The 10169-nt window shown below is 45.9% G+C and overlaps 1 protein-coding gene across 1 annotated transcript in view; it reads left to right on the top strand.

Moving 5' to 3' along the window:
* Positions 1–3683: 3683 nt before the first annotated feature.
* Positions 3684–10169, top strand: part of grin2bb (glutamate receptor, ionotropic, N-methyl D-aspartate 2B, genome duplicate b) — a 146593-nt gene continuing 140107 nt past the window's right edge. Inside the window, 1 exon segment of the mRNA XM_042310905.1 lies at positions 3684–4482. The gene's annotated coding sequence lies outside the window, so the exon portion shown is untranslated.

Genomic DNA, 10169 nt, shown 5'->3' with positions numbered 1-10169 from the left:
TCACCAAGGATTTCTGGTCATGGGAGGAGATCTTCGACGGGAGAGGACCCTGGGCTAAACCAGGGGAGTGTAGCCGCCCAAAGGAGCAACAGGAGAAGAGGCAACAGAGGCAGCAGCAGCAGGAGCAGCAGCAGCTACAGTGGGAGAGGTTGCACCACCTGGAGTTATGGACATGGGAGGAGGAATTGGACGGTAAAGGACCCTGGAATGAGCCTGGAGATTATTGTCGCCCCAAAGCCGAGCTGGAGGCAGCAAAAGCAGAGAGGCGGCATTATGAGGAGCTAGCACGGCAGAGCGGATGGAAGCCCGAGAGTCAGCCCCAAAAATTTCTTGGGGGCTTACAGGGAGTATGGCTATGCCAGGTAGGAGACCTGCGCAAACTCCCTGTGCTTACCGGGGGCTGGAGAGACCGGGCAGGCACCGTGTTATGCTGTGGAGCGCACGGTGTCTCCAGTGCGGGTGCACAGCCCGGTTCGGTATATTCCAGCTCCTCGTATCGGCCGGGCTAGAGTGGGCATCGAGCCAGGTAAGGTTGGGCAGGCTCGGTGCTCAAGAGCTCCAGTGCGCCTGCACGGTCCGGTCTATCCAGTACCACCTCCACACCCCAGCCCTCCGGTAGCAGCTCCCCGCACCAGGCTTCCTGTGCGTGTCCTCGATCCAGTACCACCAGTTCCAGCACCACGCACCAGGCCTTCAGTGTGCCTCGCCTGTTCAGCGCAGCCAGCGCTTTTCTCCTCTCCTGCGCTGCTGGAGTCTCCCGCCTGTTTAACGCAGCCAGAGCCTTCCTCCTCTACAGCGCTGCCGGAGCCTCCCGCCTGTTCAGCGCAGCCAGAGCCTTTCTCCTCTACAGCGCTGCCGGAGCCTCCCGCCTGTTCAGCGCAGCCAGAGCCTTCCTCCTCTACAGCGCTGCCGGAGCCTCCCGCCTGTTTAGCGCAGCCAGAGCCTTTCTCCTCTCCTGCGCTGCCGGAGTCTCACGCCTATCTAGCGCTGTTAGAGTTTTCCTCATCTCCAGCGCTGCCGGAGTCTTCCGCCTGTTTAGCGCAGCCAGAGCCTTCCTCCGACACAGCGCTGCAGGAGTCTCCCGCCTGTTCAGCGCAGACAGAGCTGCCAGTCTGCATGAAGCAGCCAGAGCTGTCAGTCTGCATGGAGCAGCCAGAGCTGTCAGTCTACATGAAGCAGCCCGAGCTGCCAGTCTGCATGAAGCAGCCAGTCTACATGAAGCAGCCCGAGCTGCCAGTCTGCATGAAGCAGCCAGTCTACATAGAGCAGCCAGAGCTGCCAGTCTGCATGAAGCAGCCAGAGCTGTCAGTCTGCATGGAGCAGCCAGAGCTGTCAGTCTACATGAAGCAGCCCGAGCTGCCAGTCTGCATGAAGCAGCCAGTCTACATGGAGCAGCCAGAGCTGTCAGTCTACATGAAGCAGCCCGAGCTGCCAGTCTGCAGGAAGCAGCCAGTCTACATGGAGCAGCCAGAGCTGTCAGTCCGCATGGAGCAGCCAGAGCTGTCAGTCCGCATGGAGCAGCCAGAGCTGTCAGTCTGCATGGAGCAGCCAGAGCTGTCAGTCCGCATGGAGCAGCCAGAGCTGTCAGTCTACATGAAGCAGCCCGAGCTGCCAGTCTGCATGAAGCAGCCAGTCTACATAGAGCAGCCAGAGCTGCCAGTCTGCATGAAGCAGCCAGAGCTGTCAGTCTGCATGGAGCAGTCAGAGCTGTCAGTCTGCATGGAGGAGCCAGAGCTGTCAGTCTACATGAAGCAGCCCGAGCTGCCAGTCTGCATGAAGCAGTCAGTCTACATGGAGCAGCCAGAGCTGTCAGTCCGCATGGAGCAGCCAGAGCTGTCAGTCTACATGAAGCAGCCCGAGCTGCCAGTCTGCATGAAGCAGCCAGTCTACATGGAGCAGCCAGAGCTGTCAGTCTGCATGAAGCAGCCAGAGCTGTCAGTCTGCACGGAGCTGTCAGTCTGCACGGAGCTGTCAGTCTGTAAGGAGCTGCCAGTCTGCAAGGAGCTGCCAGTCTGCAAGGAGCTGCCAGTCAGCACGGAGCCGCCAGAGCGGTCAGTCTGTAAGAAGCCGCCAGAGCTGTCAGCCTATATGGAGCAGCTAGTGCCGCCAGTCTGCCCAGCGCCGCCAGTGCCCCCAGTCTGCCCAGCATCGTCAGTCTGCCCAGCGCCATCAGTCTGCCCAGCATCGCCAGTCTGCCCAGCATCGCCAGTCTGCCCAGCATCGCCAGTCTGCCCAGCATCGCCAGTCTGCCCAGCACCGCCAGTCTGCCCAGCGTCGTCAGTCTGCCCAGCGTCGTCAGTCTGCCCAGCACCGCCAGTCTGCCCAGCGTCGCCAGTCTGCCCAGCGTCGCCAGTCTGCCCGGCGCCGCCAGTCTGCCCGGCGCCGCCAGTCTGCCCGGCGCCGCCGGTCTGCCCAGCATCGCCAGTCTGCCAGACTCTTCCAGATCTGCCAGTCAGCCAGACTCTTCCAGATCTGCCAGTCAACCAGACTCTTCCAGATCTGCCAGTCAACCAGACTCTTCCAGATCTGCCAGTCAACCAGACTCTTCCAGATCTGCCAGTCAACCAGACTCTTCCAGATCTGCCAGTCAACCAGACTCTTCCAGATCTGCCAGTCAACCAGACTCTTCCAGATCTGCCAGTCAACCAGACTCTTCCAGATCTGCCAGTCAGCCAGGATCTGCCAGTCAGCCAGGATCTGCTGAAACCACCAGCCAGCCAGGAGCTGGTAGATCTATCTACCTGCCTGAGCTTCCTCTCACTCCTGAGCTTCCTCTCACTCCTGAGCTTCCTCTCACTCCTGAGCTTCCTCTCACTCCTGAGCTTTCTCTCACTCCTGAGCTTCCTCTCACTCCTGAGCTTTCTCTCACTCCTGAGCTTTCTCTCACTCCTGAGCTTTCTCTCACTCCTGAGCTTTCACTCACTCCTGAGCTTTCTCTCACTCCCGAGCTTCCCCTCAGTCCCGAGCTGCCTCGGTCCCGAGCTGTCCTTCAGTCCCGATCTGTTCCTCAGTCCAGTGGGGTTCTGGGTGAGGACTACTAGGCCATGGTCGGCGGCGAGGGTGGACTATCCAGGGACGAAGGGAGAGGGGACTAAGACATTAAAGGAGTGGGGTCCACGTCCCGCGCCGGAGCCGCCACCATGGACAGACGCCCACCCGGACCCTCCCTATTGTTTTGAGGTGCGTTCGGGAGTCCGCACCTTAGGGGGGTTCTGTCACGCCCTGGTCAAAGTATTTTGTGTTTATCTTTATGTATTTGGTCAGGCCAGGGTGTGGCATGGGGTTTTTGTAATTGTGGTGTGTTTGTCTTGGGGTTTTGGTGGTGGTATTGGGATTGTAGCTTAGTGGGTTGTCTAGCAAGGTCTATGGCTGTCTGGAGTGGTTCTCAATCAGAGGCAGGTGCTTATCGTTGTCTCTGATTGGGAACCATATTTAGGCAGCCATATTCTTTGAGTTTGTCGTGGGTGATTGTCCTTAGTGTCTTACTTGTACTCGCTGTTAGTTTGCACTAGATAGGCTGTTTTCGGTTTTCATTACGTTTATTGTTTTGTCGTGTTTAGTGTTTAGTCGTGTTTAGTGTTTAGTCGTGTTTACGTTTTGTTTAATAAATATGGATCGCAATCGACACGCTGCAGTTTGGTCCGACTCTCCTTCATCTCCACTAGAAAACCGTTACAGCATCCCTATTTCGGTTTGATGTTTTTTTCAACTAGAATGGACAGTTCTCCATTAATTGTGTCTGAAGATGTTTCTTCCCCTTCCTTGTATTCCACCTCTCTTGTATCTCAAAAGGCACGTAAATCAGGAAAGACTTCCGGGCTTAGTTGTTGAAAAGTAGATTAAAAAGCTTGTAAAGCCTTGGCTTGCGACACATCTGAAGAACACTGTTCACAGTGTGTGTGTAGGTTTGAAATAGTGACAGACTGATAGACAGATAAGAATAGAAATCAGTAGGAGAAGAATGTTGTTCATCTCATTGCTCTCCATCTCTCTCTGTCAAATTCCCCTCTTTTTTTATGATGTTTCTTCTCAGCATCTGAGTTGTATGTCTTATGGGAGGTCCCTTTTCAATCATCAACATCACCAGTTCATCCAAAATAAGTTATTAATGTAGCCCTTGTGTGTCCATTGGAAACACACACACACACACACACACACACACACACACACACACACACACACACACACACACACACACACACACACACACACACACACACACACACAGTTTATGACAAACAATTTCAATCAATAGCATTCACATCTTCAACTTTTGTCTTTTTTCTTCTTCTTGTGGATTGAAAAGGGGGTTCAATTCAAACAAACACCCCATGTTTATTGCTTTGAGCGGGATTTCACCATGAAGGACTAAGGAACCCACACCACATTTTGTGTTTTCAAGTGGCAGCTCTGTCTTTATTGTTGTCCCACTCCTCTGATCACCACTAAATTAATAATGAGTTACAGACAAGAGTTAAATAGGTGAGTAGTGGTTTGAACTGTGTGTGTGTCCGTGCCTCTGCTTGCATGTATGGTGTGTGTGCTTGCATGCGTGTGAGAGAGAGTATAAGTGTGTGTGCTTGCAGGCGTGTGAGAGAGAGTATAAGTGTGTGTGCTTGCAGGCGTGTAAGAGAGAGTATAAGTGTGTGTGCTTGCAGGCGTGTGAGAGAGAGTATAAGTGTGTGTGCTTGCAGGCGTGTAAGAGAGAGTATAAGTGTGTGTGCTTGCAGGCGTGTGAGAGAGAGTATAAGTGTGTGTGCTTGCAGGCGTGTGAGAGAGAGTATAAGTGTGTGTGCTTGCAGGCGTGTAAGAGAGAGTATAAGTGTGTGTGCTTGCAGGCGTGTGAGAGAGAGTATAAGTGCGTGTGTGTTGTGCACACTAGCATGTAGGGTTGTTTGTGTGTGTATTCCGGATGAACTTTGATTAGTAGGTTGCATTCTAACGGGTGTACAGTATCTAGATCTCTCTCTGTCCTTTTAGATCTATCCTCACCACACTGTCTTATCACAGCTTCTGATCTTAATAAGTGTTCTATACATTTACCCTCTACATGAACTGTACTGTATATAACAGCTCTTTGTGTCATCCAGGGTTGCCCAACTGCTGGCCTGCAGGCCGAATTTGGCCTGGGGGTGGTTTGATTTGGCCCCCCAAGTTTGCGCTAAAACACATAAAAGACTGTAAAAACACCAGGAAATGATCTCCAAGTGATTTGAATTTTGGAACGCATTTCCCAGGCGTAGAGAGACACATGATCATATATAAATATAAGCAAGGTTTGAAAATATTATGTTTTAGTCAAATATTATATCTGTTTGGGCTTCTTGCAGTCAATTTGCCTCCTGCCCCTCCTCTCCTCTCCATCTAAACACATTGTTTTGTGTCTATATATAATGCACATGCACAGTAGGCTACAATACAGAGTGATACTGTTCATGTATAGATGTAGGATCCTAATTTGATCACTTATGTTGCTGAGAAATATTGAGCTTTGTGATTTACATCAATTCACTGAAAACCCACGCAGACAAAGTTATATAAACTATATTGTACTTTTCATGTAGCTTGCTTTTGGCCAGTTTAATAACCTAACCACCGATCAAGCAACATTATGGACTAAACGTTGCTGCAGGATTATTTTGCTGTGGCAATATAGGTCAAATTAAGATCCCTGGTCTAGTAGGACTGCATTGTCTTGTTGGTTTGATCTATTTATCTTCATAGGGCACGATTCTGACCCGAGTTAAGTGTGTGTAAATTAACGTAATTCCCTTTATATGTACCTTTCTCTCTATTAAGCATGAGAATAGTGTGCTGTTCTCCTGCTGTTAATTTTGAATGGAGATGGAATAAATGAAGGTACAGCAGAGGTGTCTACAGATACACCGTATCTGTAAGTGGAAAAAGCTTCTTCATGCACTGTAATTTACAATTAGATAAGATCTATTGATAAGAGCTATGTACAGTGCATTCAGGAGGCTCCCGAGTGGCGCAGCGGTCTAAGGCACTGCATCTCAGTGATAGAGGCGTCACTACAGACCCTGGTTCAATTGGAGTCTGTATCACAACCGGCCGTGATTGGGAGTCCCATAGTGCTGCACACAATTGGCCCAGCGTCGTCAGGGTGTGGTGCAGGCCGTCATTGTAAATAAGAATTTGTTCTTAACTGACTTGAATAGTTAAATATAGGTTCAAAAAAATAAATAACTCAATGTGGAAAAAGTCAAAGAGCTGATAGATTTGAGATGTTTAGGCATATAATTAAGACTAAGTCTTAAATATATGCCCATATTTTTACAATGTAAAATATTAGCCACTATCATTATCAACTTTCAGTAAGCCGAATAACAACACATATTCAACTGCCAATTTACTGTTAGTTCCCTTCAGTTGGTACAGACTACATTATCATTCCATTTAATTACGTTGTTTTGTTTACCTACATTTGAATCCTCTGCAAATGATGTCACAGCTTTTTGGTTGTTGCTGATCTCAAGCCATCCCTTTAAATACGGCGTGGCTTTAAGTTTGAACTTTTTTGACGGACATATACGATGTCTTCACTACTATTCCACAATGTAGAAAATAGTACAAATAAAGAAAAACCCTTGAATGAGTTGGTGTGTCCAAACTTTTGACTGGTTCTGTATATAATAAATGACATGTAGGCTAGTTAAATCGTTATGGAGCGGGCAGACCAAGCCTCAACATTTTGAACCCGACGCATTGTGCAATACTTGGCTGTGTCGTCACACAGTTCCATGGTTAGTGCAGGCAGTAGATGAGGGTACAACCTACTATTGTGCAGTGTTCTCCCTATTATAATTATATGTACAGTAATCTTCCAACATTACCATGGGTTGATGAACTGAATGTGGCAATTTTCAGAATGAATCAAACCACCCTTTTCGTTCTTTCATGAAGACTCTCCAAACCAGTTTTTTTTGTGATTCATAAATACTTTCCTAAGTTAAATAATATACAATATCAGAGCATTTTTAAATCTACAAATTGCATACATTTAGATGGCTTTCCTTCATTGATCCCTAATATTCTAAACACGTTCAATATATTCTGTTGTGTCCGTCAACAAAATTCAAAACTTAAAGCCACGCTGTATTTAAAGGGATGGCTTAACATAAATGTACTGACAACCATATTGAATAAAAACTATACAAGAAACTCTGTTGGCCAGCAAGTGGGAGGGTTTTCAGCAGTTGAATTACATTTATTGAGTGTGCGCAAGGGAACCACACTTGCAAAGCCCGTTACGCACCTTCATAAGGTAAGTCTGAATACCAAGTGCATAGGAAAGGTGTGCTTAACGAAAAACGTCATTTCCTAAGTCGGAATCGGGCCCATAGAGCCTAGCCTATATCTGTTATGTACAATACAGAGTGTACAGGTCATTTGACTGTCCTTTTGCAATGTGGTCCGTTGTGGCTGCATTATGGCTTGTTTCGATTTGGTTTTAGTTCAGTATCTCTATTGATTGATCTTATTATGATATTTTCACATATTTAGCTATATTTCCTCCCATGCTTCCCCTTACATTCAACTGTCTGTGTGATGAATCTGTTTAAATGAGTGATACAGTGAATCGTACACCAGCCAGGGCGTTCTTGGTCCTCTTTGAGGCCCCCTAAAGTGTTGATTTCAGGCTGCATCATAGGATTCCCGTGGTGGTTCACTGTAGGCTTGAGTGTCCTAATGCCGTTTGTTGTTTTTCTTTTCAATAGAAAGATGACGGGCACTACCCCATATGCCTGTTAGTCATTTCTGAGAAATTCACTTAAGCTTCTAATGGAAATGGGGTCTAAAATGGAGGTTGGTGCATGGTGAAAACTGTGCTGGTGAATGTAATTCATATTCCCCCAAAACGTGAAATTCTTGGCTTGCTTTTGTTTATTTTGATATTAGAGGCAGCATATATAACTGCCACAGCTCCTACTTAGTCATTACCCAAGACCTAAGTATTGATCAACTAACTTTCATGTTATCTACAATTCTACAAAATGTCATATAGTATCAAATCTGATTCTTATATTAAGTGGTTGAAGTCAATCTTGTTGCAAAGTTTAAGTCAATGTCAGATGTTAGTGGATGTGAGATATAATTTTAAGTCCAGACCTTCCTTTACGAAGGCCTTGGATTAAGCTTTTTTTAACTAATTCTCCTTCCTAGTCCTCCATCTTAATCATTAGAGTAAAAGTAGTCTCTCAAAGTTACAGCGCATTGATGTTAATTGAGTATAGTGTACTGTAGACCCAAGCAGTCTGAATGATTTAGGTAGGCTTTTAACCCAGCACAGTGAGGAGGGATGTCACTACGCTAGGAGAGTGAGCTCTTATTACTATTTATAATACACAATGTTCCTCCCAGGTACATTTTTTGACAATGTCTCTGTCTCAAATGGCACCCTGTTCCCTATATAGTACACTACCTCTGACGAGGGCCCACAGGGATTTGGCCGAAAGTAGTACACTGCATAGGTGATAGGGTGCCATTCGGAACTTAGACAATGTCTTCCTGTCTCTAACTCACAAAGGGCATCCATCCAGCCCTCCATCTCAGTTATAAAGGATTAATGCTATAACAAAGCTGTGACGCATGGTGAGATTATGTTGCTGCATTTGAGAGACTGGCTAGGCTAGGCCATACGTTCAATTTGTGACGTTTCTGGTCAATTCTGTAAAGACATGATACTGATTTGCATTTACTGTATGTAGGCTATAGACCTAGCACTTTTTATTGAGTCTCAAAGTGATTTACATTGTATGCCAGTAACTCACATATTTCCTTTATCATATGCTATGCGTTCCATTTTTGAAGGGGGCAAAGGAAGTTATAATTATGTATTTAGCAATGAGACTCCAATCTGCTGCCCTTTCCAGATAGATATTAATAATCAGTGGTTTTGTTTAATCCATTTTACTATCACCACAATATATCATATTGTATATTTCTGAATAATTGTCTTTGAAAGTCGTTGTTTGGTTGTAGTGAGGCTAGGGCTGGCCGGCTTACTTGCATGTGGTACAGTATTTAATTGCCGAAGTGTGCGTATGTTTCTTTGAGCCCAATACATAATTTGCAGTATTAATGTCATTTAAATACTACTGAAGGAGTTTGAGATAATTACAGTTGGAAAGAGAGAAAGATGGGTTTTGGATATAAAATGTGTTGAATACATAATTTATCCCTCTGCCAGACAGGATAAAAAATCCTCACACAGTGATATCCTTTGACATTTTTCCCAGGGCTAAAATGTGTGTACACACACACACACACACACACACACACACACACACACACACACACACACACACACACACACACACACACACACACACACGCACACACACACACACTTCCTAGAGGGCAACATGGTAAAATTCAGCGGGGAAATGCAGGACACAACCCATCTACAAAGTAGGAAGGGATGAAGGCAGGAAGAGAACATGAGAGAATGATGCATATATTACACGGACAAGATCAGAGACTAGTGGGTGTTAGGCCAAAGTTACTTCTTGAATACTTATCATCAACATTGGCAAAGTGCTTCCTATTTGTTGAACCCATTTTATATGGCTGTTGTGTATGGAACTTTTTCCAGAAATCTAATGTTGAATGTACTGAATGTTAGGCTCAAGTTAAATCTACCCATTTACAAACCTTGAATACTTAAAGGGCCAATGGAGCTGTTTGTTTTTCAATATTAAATCATTTATTGGTAGCAATCTAGTACCTTACTGTGATTGTTATTAATTAAAATAGCAAAAAAACTCAACAAAAATAGCTTTTTAGCAAATATACATTTCTCAAGCAAAAATGTTGCTAGGACTGTTTGAGTTTTTGAGTTTGAGTTTAAAAAGTGGTATTTAATGTTAGGCCAATGTTGAATCCAACCACCAGACAAAATGAACTAAATACCATTTTTCTTATGCACTCATTTTGTACTATCTGTCAATGTTTAATATGGAACTTTTATGATATGTGATAAGGAGATAAATCACACTGCATAATTGTGTGTTGGCCAAGAGCCAATCCATAACTCAGAAAGGCTTTGAATTCAGATGGGGAAGTGAAAGGTGAAAAGCTGTGTTAAAAGCCTTGAACCTCTGAAGCAATTGACTTGTGTAGACAAACGACACAAAAGAATTCACCAT

This window comes from Oncorhynchus tshawytscha, linkage group LG32 (genome assembly GCF_018296145.1).
Source record: "Oncorhynchus tshawytscha isolate Ot180627B linkage group LG32, Otsh_v2.0, whole genome shotgun sequence".
NCBI classification, from domain to species: domain Eukaryota; kingdom Metazoa; phylum Chordata; class Actinopteri; order Salmoniformes; family Salmonidae; genus Oncorhynchus; species Oncorhynchus tshawytscha.
This window is presented reverse-complemented; position numbering and strand designations above follow the sequence as displayed.